Source organism: Vespa mandarinia, chromosome 2 (genome assembly GCF_050613455.1).
Source record: "Vespa mandarinia isolate Hongniang chromosome 2, ASM5061345v1, whole genome shotgun sequence".
Classification (NCBI taxonomy): Eukaryota; Metazoa; Arthropoda; class Insecta; order Hymenoptera; family Vespidae; genus Vespa; species Vespa mandarinia.
This window is the reverse complement of record NC_140811.1, coordinates 14,119,543-14,133,646: the sequence shown is the minus strand read 5'-3', so window position 1 is coordinate 14,133,646 and position 14,104 is coordinate 14,119,543. Positions and strand designations below refer to the sequence as shown.

Genomic DNA, 14,104 nt, shown 5'->3' with positions numbered 1-14,104 from the left:
TATTTTTATAAAGAATGATAATGTTTCTTCCAAAATAAATATGAAAAATGAATATAAATAGATCAATGAGACATAAAAAATGATAGAGAAACAAGTATAAACTAAACCAATCATGTTAATATTAATATCGATGAAATATTCTACTAGACCAGTAGAAAAAATCGAATTCATTATTATCAACGGTTTGATGCCACGTTGAAACTCTGCCAATGTAGACATTTCTAAAATATTCGTCAAGGTTTCAACTGAATCTGTATTTTTTTTTCCTTTCAATAAAAAAACTAATTATTTCAACTTTTTTAGACGAAGAGAATGCAGAACATTCTTAGTATTGATATGACACTTACGATACCTCACAACACTTTGCTCGCATTATATTTCATTACATTCGTAGTTGACATTTTCCTGATCTATGTTCGCATTCGATGGAGGGGGAATTCACCTTCTTTGTCCGATCACTCGATTAAATCCACTTAAACATATTACTTTCTTATCACATAAAAATAAGTAGGAAATTACGGAATACTTAGATATTAGCTTTAGACATTCTTCTCTCATCTCTCTGTCTTTTCGCTTTTTCTTTTTATCGATTTACAGATGAAAAGATGTGTTATACTACAAAATATGATATTACATAAAATATTGTCTATTATGTACGATACATTTTCGTATAAAGAAACATTCCGATTTATTCATTATGTCATCGACATTGAATTATAAATTGTATTATTGATATATACTTCAGGTTCACCTCCAACTTGAATAAGTATGACAAGATAGGTAGTAATCGAACCAATCGCCTACAACATATATAGATATCTTACATTGTCATAAAATGAAAAATAAAAGAAAGCAAATTTGTATTTTCAATTTACACTGTACATAAATGTATGATCTAGGTCGTAAAATCCGCAAGCAGTAAACTTTAAACGATTTTGAATTAATTGCATCATAAAATCACGAATCTGAAAGAAACAAATAAATTTTATATATTTTGTTTATATTATTAAATCAATAATTGATAAAAATTATTTCCTACTTGATCGCGAAATTTCCTACTGGTCGAAGGAACATACAATTCATACAGAATCTCTCCAGTGTTTGCGGCATATAAAAGAAATAACGAAAGTCAATATATATCTTCTTACATCTCTTACATTTAAAAAGGATTCTACATTTTGTAAATATCAGATACAAGATTATGCAATAAAAAGAATAGAAATTGTTAAAATAAAAAAGCATACTTCTGTAATCGTTGTCTCACATATATTTGCTTTTACCAAAGTCATAATGCAAAAATAAAAAATCCAACTTAAATGCACGTATAACTTTTTTATAAAATTATCATATTTGTTTGCCATTGAGATAATGTACAGATCGTATAACAATGTCGTGATAAATACGATGGATGTAAATATAGATATAAGAATAGGTAATCCATAAGCTTCATTTATGATTCTGGCACATTTCATTAATTCCAAATGGATTTGTCTTAAATAAAAAAAATAAGAGAAAACTGTTAAAAATCAGAGAGGAATTATAAACCACTTCGTACTAATTGTCAATGACTTACTTGATTCTTTTTAATTTTACAAAGTTTTCATTCGTCTTGTACGTTCCATAAACAGTAGATAACGAAAGATCATCTTCCCAGTTATCCTTCATTCTGAGCACTCTTGCATGTTGTGGAGAATCGATAGTTGTTCTCAGCATGCTTTGCAGTACAGCATTTAATTGACCAAACTTAATCTTTATATATCTACTTAAGGCCACTCGTTAGGTTTTAATAATTGTTGACTAATTTTATAAGAAATAAAAACAATGACTTGCCTTATCCAAAAGACGAAAGTAAAATCGGTAATCAACATTATGATGACAGGATAAAAGTCGATGTAAAACAACAGAAACATCGAACTACGCCATAACATTGTCTCAGAAAACCAAAAAAATTCAGCTAGAGTTAAAGCTAATATTATGAAGATTAAAAATCCATATATGACACACTGATACCAGAGAAATGAAGAATAATTTTCCGGAACGTTCAGTACATCCATTCCTTGTCTACAGGATTCTATTTGTTCTATGAACAATTTTATACACTGTAAATATTAACCAATCAATCTTAATAATACAGCAATCACAGAATCAAAGAAATTCACATTAAAAAATAAAAAAATTTCTACCTTTCTTTTCATAAAATTATTGAAAATTACAATGTTATAGATGAAAATATTACTAAAATAATTCGAGATCATAATTATATTTCTTAATTCTGATCCTTTATTTTCCATTAAATTGTCAAATATATTCGTAAACGTAAAGAATAAGATATTGTAGAAAACAAAACAACAAACGACATAAGCAAAACCAATTATACGAATCGTTCGATCAACGAAATATTCTAACAGGCCAGTACAAACGATTGAATTAACAATAATCAATGGCATGACGGAACGTTGAAATTCTTTTGATCGAAACATTTTAAAGGTTCCTATAATTCTCCTTATTAATATTTACACTTTTCATCTCCTAATATAATTTTATAGCTTCTATTATCTTCAAGCAACTCTTCGCTGAAATTCGCGAGCGATACTAATTCCTATTAGCAATGTCTGTTCTCCTTATACTTGAGTGTTTTCATAATACATAACATTATGACATATCATTATTACGAAAAACTACCATTTTCTTACACTCCCTATCTCTTTCATCATGTTAAATATTTTCTTCGTCCTTGTCTTTTAATGGAAAGCATTCATCTATATACATAGGCATTACCTCTTTATCAAGTGAAAATCAATAAAAAATTATTCATGAAGCGAAACGTTATATTGTCCTTAACTGTCATCACTATTAAAATAGCAAACGAATTAAAACATTTGATCTTCTTAACAATTTTATTACATATAAGAAATTATTTGTAATATTATATAATAACACTTGTATAGTTTGTAAAATTGACAGAAGTACCACCGTAATGATTTATCATTCTACTTTTATTGCATCGGTTATTTTTATGATTATAAATATGTATATCGTTATAATTTCCATACACTGAAGAATAAAAAAATTATTAGATATTTTATTATTATTATTCTTTTACAGCGTAATTATACGAAAATTATAATATCAATCGAACAAATGTACAATATTTGCAATTATATAAATCGAACGTAGAATATGCATTATGAAATTGCATCATTTGTAAAGAAAATATTTCTAATTATAAAGAAAACGATATTAACTTATATAAATTTTAAAATATTTCTTAGAAACATTAACCTGTTTTTGTATCTCGATGTCCGTGCTATTACCATAAAATATGTGAATAATTCCATAAATGTGTTCTAAAAAAATCATGAAATAGTTATATAAAATTGAACGGAGAATCACTATTCTCTCAAATCCCTTTTGTTGTTTTATCAAAGATTTAATTAATGATACAGGTCGTCATCCCATTTTGTAAACAAACCAAAATCGTTCAAATGAATTGAAAAATTTTATATCTTAACGTCCATATTCCGTCTTTTATAATAAAATCAACTGATAGAATACAAACAGCAAAATGATGTAGAATAAACAAAACTAAGTATTGATCTTGAATAGCTTCGAGTAAATCCGAAAAGACACAATCGAGAGATATTGCTTAGAAAATGAATTGGCCATAAAACTTATAAACTTTTCGATGGTATTTTGTAAATTTTAGAGATACCTCGAAATTTCTCTTTTTTTATAATTTTCTCAATTAAATTTCTCATTTTTTCAACATTGTTATTTTCTTTAATCGTCAATGATCGAAACAAGTTTATGCAGATAATGGATAAATTAATCTGAAAAAATCCAAATCTTTGTCCTTTCATCTATAATTTTATGAAACATAAATGAAGGATATTTCCAATGAGATTCGAAGGATATATAAATATGTACGAGTTTATGGAGTGTAACGCTCTTAAACTCATTGAACACAATAATAAAACAATAATAACAATACTGATAACGAAACTTTCTAGATATAAAAAAGATTACGATGCACGTGTTTACCAAGATCGCTACAATGGATTAAAGAGGAACGATTAAATTGCATTCATTGCTTTACTTTAATTTCTCCTGTAGGAAAGTTATTAATACGTCTGATCTTTCCTAATCGATCTATTGAACCTTTATAAGATATTAATGTGCAAATTAATTTTATTGACACCAATTAAAATTTTTATATCGTAAGAAATCTAATAATATAACATCACCCCAATGTATTAAAAATAATCCAAAAATTTCGTATGTATGTTGACAGCTACGATATCGATTATTTTTATTTATTTGCAATACTATTCGAATATATCTACTTTCGATTAATTAAATATAAACTAAAAGTTGTATATATGCATTGACCGTGTCCGAGTTAACATTTCCACCAACGAAATGATTTCAATTATATTAACTTATCCATTTAAAAAAATTATCAATATTAGAGAAAAAAACTGCGGAAAAGATTTATTTGTATAACATATTCCGTAATTTTAGCGAAAAAAATTGTAAATGATTTCATTGTCTTCACCGACTAAAAAATGATTTATCGTATACTCGACTATAATTGTACAATACATATCAAAAAACTTATTTCTTCAGTTATCTCATTGGAAGTGCAACGAAAAAAAAATTACAATGACAATGGTAGCGACGAAGAATTGAACAAATACAGCCTATTCGTATATACCAATTTCCTAATTGTATTCACACTTTTTAAATATTTGTGCTATAAAAAAGTACATGTGATGGATGAGAAGTATAAACGGCTTACTATGTATATTTAATGCTATAAACAGTACTAAAATTTCTACACTTAATATAGCTCTAGACATATCTATATCAAAAAATGATCTTATATTTCTCAATCATTATTAGTTGATAACGTTGAATTTTCAATTAAAACTTGTGATACGTTACCAACTTGAATGAGAATAATGATGTAAGTTGCGACGGTACCGATCACCTAAAAATAATAAATATTAGCTGTCTATAATTTTAATATAAATCTAAAAATTAGTGGCAGAAATTGTGCTTTGAACGTACATTACGTATCAATGTATAATCAAGATCGAAAATGCCACAGCATATAAGGATCAATGGGTTTTGAATAAATTGCAAAGTAAAATCACGAATCTAAAAGTATAATAAAATATTGACATTAACTTCTCGAACTTTTCCAATTATCAATTATTACCTTCATACGTATTTCGTTACTGGTTGATGGTTCGTACAATTCGCAAAGAATATCTCCGGTTTTCGACGCATGTAAAAAAATACGATATTACATCAATACAAATTTCGTTTAGACAATGGTTAAAATTTCATGAAAAAAAATTTCTTATTATAATAAAAAATATAATGAATACTCATAAGAAAGATACCTCAGTGACTGTTCGTGCACATATATGACTTACTAAAATGATCTTGATTGCAAAAAGAGAAATCCAGCAAAAAAAATTTAGTTCGATTTGTAGTACATCGTCCGTAGATAATAAGAGACAGAACAAATTGTAAGACATAATAGTGATTAAAATTAAAGCTGTTGATATAGAGAATAAAATATGTAAGCCATAAGAATCATTTATATTCCTTGCACACTTTATTATTTCCAGATGTATCTCCCTTCAATATGAAATGCAATTTAGGAATGATTAAAACAGCTGTTTGATATATATATAATATTAAATTATCAAAAATTAATATTAATAATTACAAATGTTATAGTTGCACCATATAATAATTACCTTGCCTTTTTTATCCTCCTAACATCTTCCTTCGATTTATACTTTTCACGAATATCGTCCAAAACAGGTTCGTTCTTCCTGATATTCCCCCTTAGAAGGACTCTTTTATGTTGCGGCGAATCAATAGTAGTTGTTAACATGCTTTTTAGTAGTTTATTCAATTGACTAAGTTCCAACTTAATAAAACTACATATAATTTAAAACTCGTTAAAAATAATATATCTAACAATTTTACAAAACAAAACAAATTACTTGCCTTATCCAGAATACAAAAGTAAAATCGATGAATGTCAATACGATGATGGGATAACGATATAGATAAAGGATGACAAAAGTTTTCCAGTAATTTATCCCAAATAATAGTAAGAATCGAATTTCCTTAATAATTATATATAATAACATGAGAACAAGAAACAACATTATATAATATTGTTGCCTAAAGAATTTAGACAAATTCATGGGAATATCCAGTTGTTCCATAGTTCGAATAAATGTTTCTATTTGCAACGTGAAATGCTTTATCTTCTGCAAAAGATAACAAAGGATATTATAAAATAAAAATACTAATAAATTGAATAAATTATAATAAAGCAAAACTTCACCTTTCTTCTGAGAACACCAGCGATAATGAGGACGATATAAGCCACAAAGCTGTTATGTACGAATAACCGATGCGTTATTTGTATTAGGATTGATTGTGTATCGTCATAAATAGATATGACAGAAGAATATAAATAGAATATCGAAACGTAAAAAATGATAGACATGCAAGCATAAACTATACCAAACATGTTAATATTAAAATCGATGAAATATTCTACTAGACCAGTGCAAATAATCGAATTCATTATTATCAACGGTTTAATACCACGATGAAACACCGCCAGTGAAGACATTTCCAAAATGTTCGTCAAGGACTTAACTTGATTTATATTTTTTATTCTTCTCGAAAAAAAAACTAATTATTTCAGTCACACAGATTGGAAAACTTTATATACAAAGTTCTTTTAGAACAAGAGAATACAGGATATTCTTTGGTGAATTTTAATATGACACTTATGACACCTCATAACGCTTTGCTCGCATTACATCTTATTACGTTCATAGTTGATATTTTCCTGACCTATGTTCGCATTCGATAGAGTGAGAATTCTCTTTCTTCGTCTAATCATTCGATTTAATCTACTTGTACATATTACTTTCTTATCGCATCGAAATAAATAGGAAATTATAGAATACTTAGATATTAGTTTTACATATTGCACTCTTCCTTATGTCTACTCGCTAATTGTACTAATTTTGTCTACAGCATTTTCTTTTTATCGATTTACAGAACAGATAAAAAGGCGTGATAAAAGAAAATATATTTTTTAATAAAATATTGTCTATTACGTGCGATATATTCTCGAATAAAGAACTACATTAATTTATTCATTATTTCGTCAACGTTGAATAATAACGTTGAATAAATATGACAAGGTAGATAGTTATCGAACCATTCATCTACAACATGCACACATATATTAAATTCTTATAAAGTGAAAAACAAAATGAATTAATAGTGAATTTTCAACTTATGCTATATATAAACATATGATTTAGATCGTAAAATCTAGCAAGCGATAAAATTTGAACGAATTTGGATTAATTGAAACATACAATCACAAATCTGAGAGAAACAAATTGATTTGACATATTTGGTATATATTCCAATATCAAAAATAGATGACAGTTATATCCTCTATTTGATCGCGAAATTTCCTTATGGTCGAAGGTTCGTATAATTCATAAAGAATCTCTCCAGTGTTCGCGGCATATATAAAAAAATAAGGAAAATCAATATTTACATATCTTAAATTTAAAAGTTATTGTACATTTTGTAAATATCAAATACATGATTAAATAAAAAAAAAAGAATAAAAGTTATTGAAAAGAACATTCTTCGTAGACACAAGTTGTCTCACATATATTAGTTTTTGCGAAAATCATGATGCCAAAATAAAAAATCCAACTTAAATACACGTATATTTGTTTTATCCACTTGTCATCTTTGTTTATCATTAAGTTAACGTACAGATTGTATAACAAAGTGTTGATAAAAAGGGCCAATACAAATATGGATATAAAAATTTGTAACCCATAAGTCTCATTTATAATCCCGGCACATTTCATCAATTCCAAATAAATTTGTCTTGAATGAAAAAGATAAAAAATGGATAAAAATCGCAAAAGAGTAATAAAACATTTCAGACCAATTGGCAATATCTTACTTGATTCTTTTTAATTTTACAAGATTTTCATTTATTTTGTACGTTCGATAAACTGTAGATAACGCAGAATCATCTTCCCAATTGTCCTTCATTCGAAGAACTCTTTTATGTTGTGGAGAATCGATAGTTGTTGTCAGCATACTTTGAAGTACAGCATTTAATTCACCAAATTTACTTTTTATATATCTACTTATGGTCATTTGATATAGTTTAGTAATTGCTAAATTATTTTGTAATAAATTTAAACTTTGACTTGCCTGATCCAAAAGACAAATGTAAAGTCGGTAATCAGCATTACAATGATAGGACAAACGTCGACATAATATATCTGTAAAATCGAACTATAGTCTAAGCTTGATGATAATTTTATCTCAGAAAACCAAAACACTTAGGCCACACATAAATCTGTTATTATAGAAATTAAAAATACATCTGCAATTCATAGATATCGAAAAAATGAAGAGTAATTCTCGAATTGTTCAGTCGATACATTTCTCGTGTATAAGATTCTATTTGTTCTATGAACAATTTTATACTCTGTAAATATCAATCAATAAATCTAAATAATATAGTAATCAGTTATAGAAATTCTCATTAACTAATTGAAAAATTTCTACCTGTCTTATCGTAAAACAACTCAAAATTGTTATTATATAGATAAAAGGATTATTAAAAAATTGCAATAAGGTAATTATTGTTATCCTTGATTTTCCATAAATATATCAAACATATTCCTTAACGTAAAAAATAAAAAATTGTAGAAACAAAAACAACAAACGACACGACCGATGCAAATGATTGAAATAACGATAATCAATGGCATAACGGAAAGTTGAAGCTCCTTCGATCGAAACATTTTAAAATTTCCGTTAACTGTCTTTTTAAATATTCACACTTCTCATGTGAATTACAAAATAAAACATTGATCCGTGAACTTTATACATCTTAGCGTTTTTAATCCATCTTACATAATGACGCCGACCGGAAAAATACAGACAGTAAAGTGACATAGAATATAGGAAGTTAAATATTGGTCTTGAATGACCTCGTGGAAATCCGAAAAAACGTAATCCAAAGATATTGCTGAAAATATAGATTGGCCGTAAAACATCATCCATACTTTTCGATGGTACTTTGTAAATTTTGAAGATATTTCGAATTTCCATTTTTTTTATAATTTTCTCAATTAAAATTCTCATTTTTTCAATTTTGTTGTCTTCTTTATAATCGTCAACGATAGAAACAAATTTGTTTGGATAATGGATAAATTACTTTGAAAAAATCGAATTCTTTATCCTTTTCGTATCTGTTTTTTTTTCTTATTTTATAAAACACGAACGAAGGATATCTCCGTTGAGATGCCTTCGAAGGATATTATGTTAATGCGTATACGTATATATTTCTCGAGTATGACGCTGTAAAACTCATTAAGTCGATAACGTTGTCTATTTCATTGATATATCTCTTTATCTTGAATAATTCATAGCACTGTCTAAGACGGTGAACGCATAAAAGGTCAAGTATCATAAAAGATATATAATAGAGGATATATATAAGATATATATAATAGAGGAGGAAAACTTAATAACTTTTATTGCTATATTATTTATTATCTGCATTAATAATACGTATAAAAAATAAAATAAAATAACAAAATTGAATATGATAATAAAACGAGAGTAACAATACTGAGAACGAAACTTTTTATTTATAAAAAAAATTACGTTGAATGTGTTGATCAAAATCGCTACACCGGAACAATGATGAACGATTAAATTGCATTTATTGCTTTACTTTAATTTCTCCTGTAGGAAAGTTATTAATACGTCTGATCTTTCCTAATCGATCTGTTGAACCTTTATAAGATGTTAATGTGCAAATTAATTTTATTAAAACCGACTAAGATATTTATATAATAAGAAAGTTAATATTTTACCATCACTCTAATGTACGAAAAATAATCCAAAAATTTCGTAGGTATGTTGACAGCTACGATATGGTTTATTTTTATTTATTTACTATACTATTCGAATATATCTACTTTCGATTAACTGAATATGAACTAAAAGTTGTATATGTGACCATGTCCGAGTGAACATTTCCACCAACGAAATGATTTCAATTATATTAACTTATCAATTAAAAAAAATTATCAATATTATAGAAAAAACTGCCCAGAAGGTCCAGTATTATTACATATAATGTAATTTTAGCGAAAAATTTGTAAATGATTTCATTGTCTTCACAACTAAAGAATGATTTATCTTATGCTCGATCATAATTGTACATATCGTAAAACTTATTTCTTTAGTTGTCTCATTGGAAAGGCAATAAAAAAAAATCGCTGTGATAATGGTAGTGAAGAAGAATTGAGCATCAATTTCCATATTGCATTCAAACATTTAAGTACTTGTGCTAGATAAAAAATACATAATTTAGAAAAGTACCATAAACGGATAACTATAAATATTTAATGCTATAAAGATTACTAATATATTTCAACCCTTAATATAGTTTTAAATGCATCTATATTTAAGAATGATCGTAAATTTCTCAATCATTATTAGGCGATAAAGTTGAATTATTATTTAAATCTTGTTGTGATAGGTTACCAATTTGAATCAAAATAACGATGTAAGTTGCGACGGTACCGATCACCTAAAAATAATAAACATTACCTGTCTAAAATTTTAATATAAATCTAAAAATTGGTGGCAGAAATTGTGCTTTGAACGTACGTTACGTATCAATGTATAATTGAGATCAAAAATGCCACAGCTTGTAAGGATCAATGGGTTTTGAATAAATTGCAAAGTAAAATCACGAATCTAGAAGTATAATAAAATATTGATATTAACTTCCCGAACTTTTCCAATTATTACCTTCATACGTATTTCGTTACTGGTTGATGGTTCGTATAATTCACAAAGAATATCTCCGGTTTTCGTCGCATGTAAAAAAATATGATATAACGTCAATACATATTTCGTTCAGACTTTGGTTAAAATTTTATGGAAAAAAATTTCTTATTATAACAAAAAATATAAAGAATATTCATAAGAAAAATACCTCAGTGATTGTTCGTGAACATATATGACTTACTAAAATGATCTTCATGGCAAAGAAAAAAATCCAATAAAGATAGGAATAACTTTGTTCGATTTGTAGTATATCGTTCGTAGATAATAAGAAATAGAACACATTGTAAGACATAATAGTGATTAATATTAAAGCTGTTGATATAGAGAATAAAATATGTAAGCCATAACAATCGTTTATATTCCTTGCACACTTGATTATTTCCAGATGTATCTCCCTTCGATATGAAATGCAATACAGAAAAAATTAAAACAGCTGTTTGATATATATATAATATTAAATTATCAAAAATTAATATTAATAATTACAAATATTATAGTTGCACCATATAATAATTACCTTGCCTTTTTTATCCTCTTAACATCTTCCTTCGATTTATACTTTTCACGAATATCGTCCAAAACAGGTTCGTTCTTCCTGATATTCCCCCTTAGAAGGACTCTTTTATGTTGCGGCGAATCAATAGTAGTCGTTAACATGCTTTTTAGTAGTTTATTCAATTGACTAAGTTCCAACTTAATAAAACTATATATAATTTAAAACTCGTTAAAAATAGTATATCTAATAAATTTGCGATGCACAAAACAATTTACTTGCCTCATCCAGAATATAAAAGTAAAATCGTTGAATATCAATATGATAAGTGGAAAACGATATAGATAAATCATGATAAAAGTTTTCCAATAGTCCATCCCATATGATAGTAACTTTCGAGCATCCTTAATAATTATATATAATAACATGAAAACAGAAAATGACATTAAATAACACTTCTGCCCAAAAAATTTAGACAAATTCATCGGAATATTTAGTTGTTCCATGGTTCGAATACATGTTTCTATTTGCAATATGAAATGCTTTGTCTTCTGCAAAAGATAACAAAAGATGTTGTAAAATAAAAATATTAATAAATTGAATAAATTTCAATAAAGCAAAACTTCACCTTTCTTCTGAAAACACCAGCGATAATGAGGAAGATATAAACCACATAGCTGCTATATACGTATAACCGATGCGATATTTCTATTAGGATTGGTTGTGTATTGTTATAAATAAATATGTTAAAAGAATATAGATACAACATCCAAACGTAAAAAATGATAGACATGCAAGCATAAACTATACCAAACATGTTAATATTAAAATCGATGAAATATTCTGCTAGACCAGTGCAAAAAATCGAATTCATTATTATCAACGGTTTAATACCACGATGAAACACCGCCAGTGAAGACATTTCCAAAATATTTGTCAAGGACTTAACTTGATCTATATTTTTTATTCTTCTCGAAAAAAAAACTAATTATTTCAGTCACACGGATTGGAAAACTTTATACACAAAGTTCTTTTAGACCAAGAGAATGCAAGACATTCTTTGGTGAATTTTAATATGACACTTATGACACCTCATAACGCTTTGCTCGCATTATATCTTATTACATTCTTAGTTGATATTTTCCTGACCTATGTTCGCATTCGATGGAGTGGGAATTCTCCTTCCTTATGTAATCATTCAATTAAATGCACTTGCATATATTACCTTCTTATCGCATCAGAATAAATAGGAAATTATAAAATATTTAGATATTAGTTTTACATATTGCACTCTTCTTTATGTCTACTCGCTAATTGTGCTAAGTTTGTCTACAGCATTGTCTTTTTATCAATTTACGGAATAGATGAATAGGCGTAATATAAAAGAAAATATAATTTTTAAAAAAACATTGTCTATTACGTGCGATATATATATATATACAACATGCACATAAATATTAAATTCTTATAAAGTGAAAAACAAAATGAATTAAAAGTGAATTTTCAACTTATGCTACATATAAACATATAATTTAGTTCGTAAAATTTAGCAAGCGATAAAATTTGAACGAATTTGGATTAATTGTAACATAAAATCACAAATCTGAGAGAAACAAATTGATTTAACATATTTGGTATATATTCCAATATCAAAAATAGATGACAGTTATATCCTCTATTTGGTCGCGAAATTTCCTTATGGTCGAAGGTTCATATAATTCATAAAGAATTTCTCCAGTGTTCGCGGCATATATAAAAAAATAAGGAAAATCAATATTTACATATCTTAAATTTAAAAGTTATTGTACATTTTGTAAATATCAAATACATGATTAAATAAAAAAAAAAAATAAAAGTTGTTGAAAAGAACATTCTTTGTAGACGCAAGTTATCTCACATATATTAGTTTTTGCGGAGATCATGATGCCAAAATAAAAAATCCAACTTAAATACATGTATATTTGTTTTATACACTTGTCATCTTTGTTTATTATTAAGTTAACGTACAGATTGTATAACAAAGTGTTGATAAAAAGGGCCGATATAAATATGGATATAAAAATTTGTAACCCATAAGTCTCATTTATGATCCCGGCACATTTCATCAATTCCAAAGTAATTTGTCTTGAATGAAAAAGATAAAAAATGGATAAAAATCGCAGAAGAATAATAAAACGTTTCAGAACAATTATCAATATCTTACTTGAATTGAATTAACGATAATCAATGGAATGAAGGAAAGTTGAAGCTTCTTTGATCGAAATATTTTAAAATTTCCTTTAACTGTCTTTTTAAATATTCATCTCATGATATAATTTTATGGATTCTGTTCTTATTTTCATGCGATTCCTTGCTGAAATTTTCGAGCGATACTAATTCCTATTAGCAATTTCTGTTCTTATTATATTTGAGTATTTTCATAGTAGATGCCATTATGACTTGCACTTAAAACTACCACTTTCCTATTCATCTTATCTCTTCTGCCATCTTGAATATTTTCTCTGTCCTTGCCTTTGATGGAATGCATTCATCGATATACTTACGTATTACCTCGCTATCAAATGAAAATAAATAAAAAATTAAGTGAAGTATATTGATATTAATTGTAATCACTATAAAACTAGCTAATGAATTATATCGTTTATTTTC

At 27.0% G+C, this 14,104-nt stretch overlaps 1 long non-coding RNA gene across 1 annotated transcript; it reads right to left on the bottom strand.

Annotated features, from left to right (window-relative positions):
- Window positions 1–10,594: 10,594 nt before the first annotated feature.
- On the bottom strand, window positions 10,595–10,986 carry LOC118442088 (uncharacterized). The gene is made up of 3 exons (XR_014981878.1): window positions 10,924–10,986; window positions 10,780–10,869; window positions 10,595–10,699 (listed from the first exon to the last, which is right to left on the bottom strand). It is a non-coding gene; the product is annotated as an uncharacterized LOC118442088 (long non-coding RNA).
- Window positions 10,987–14,104: the final 3,118 nt, after the last annotated feature.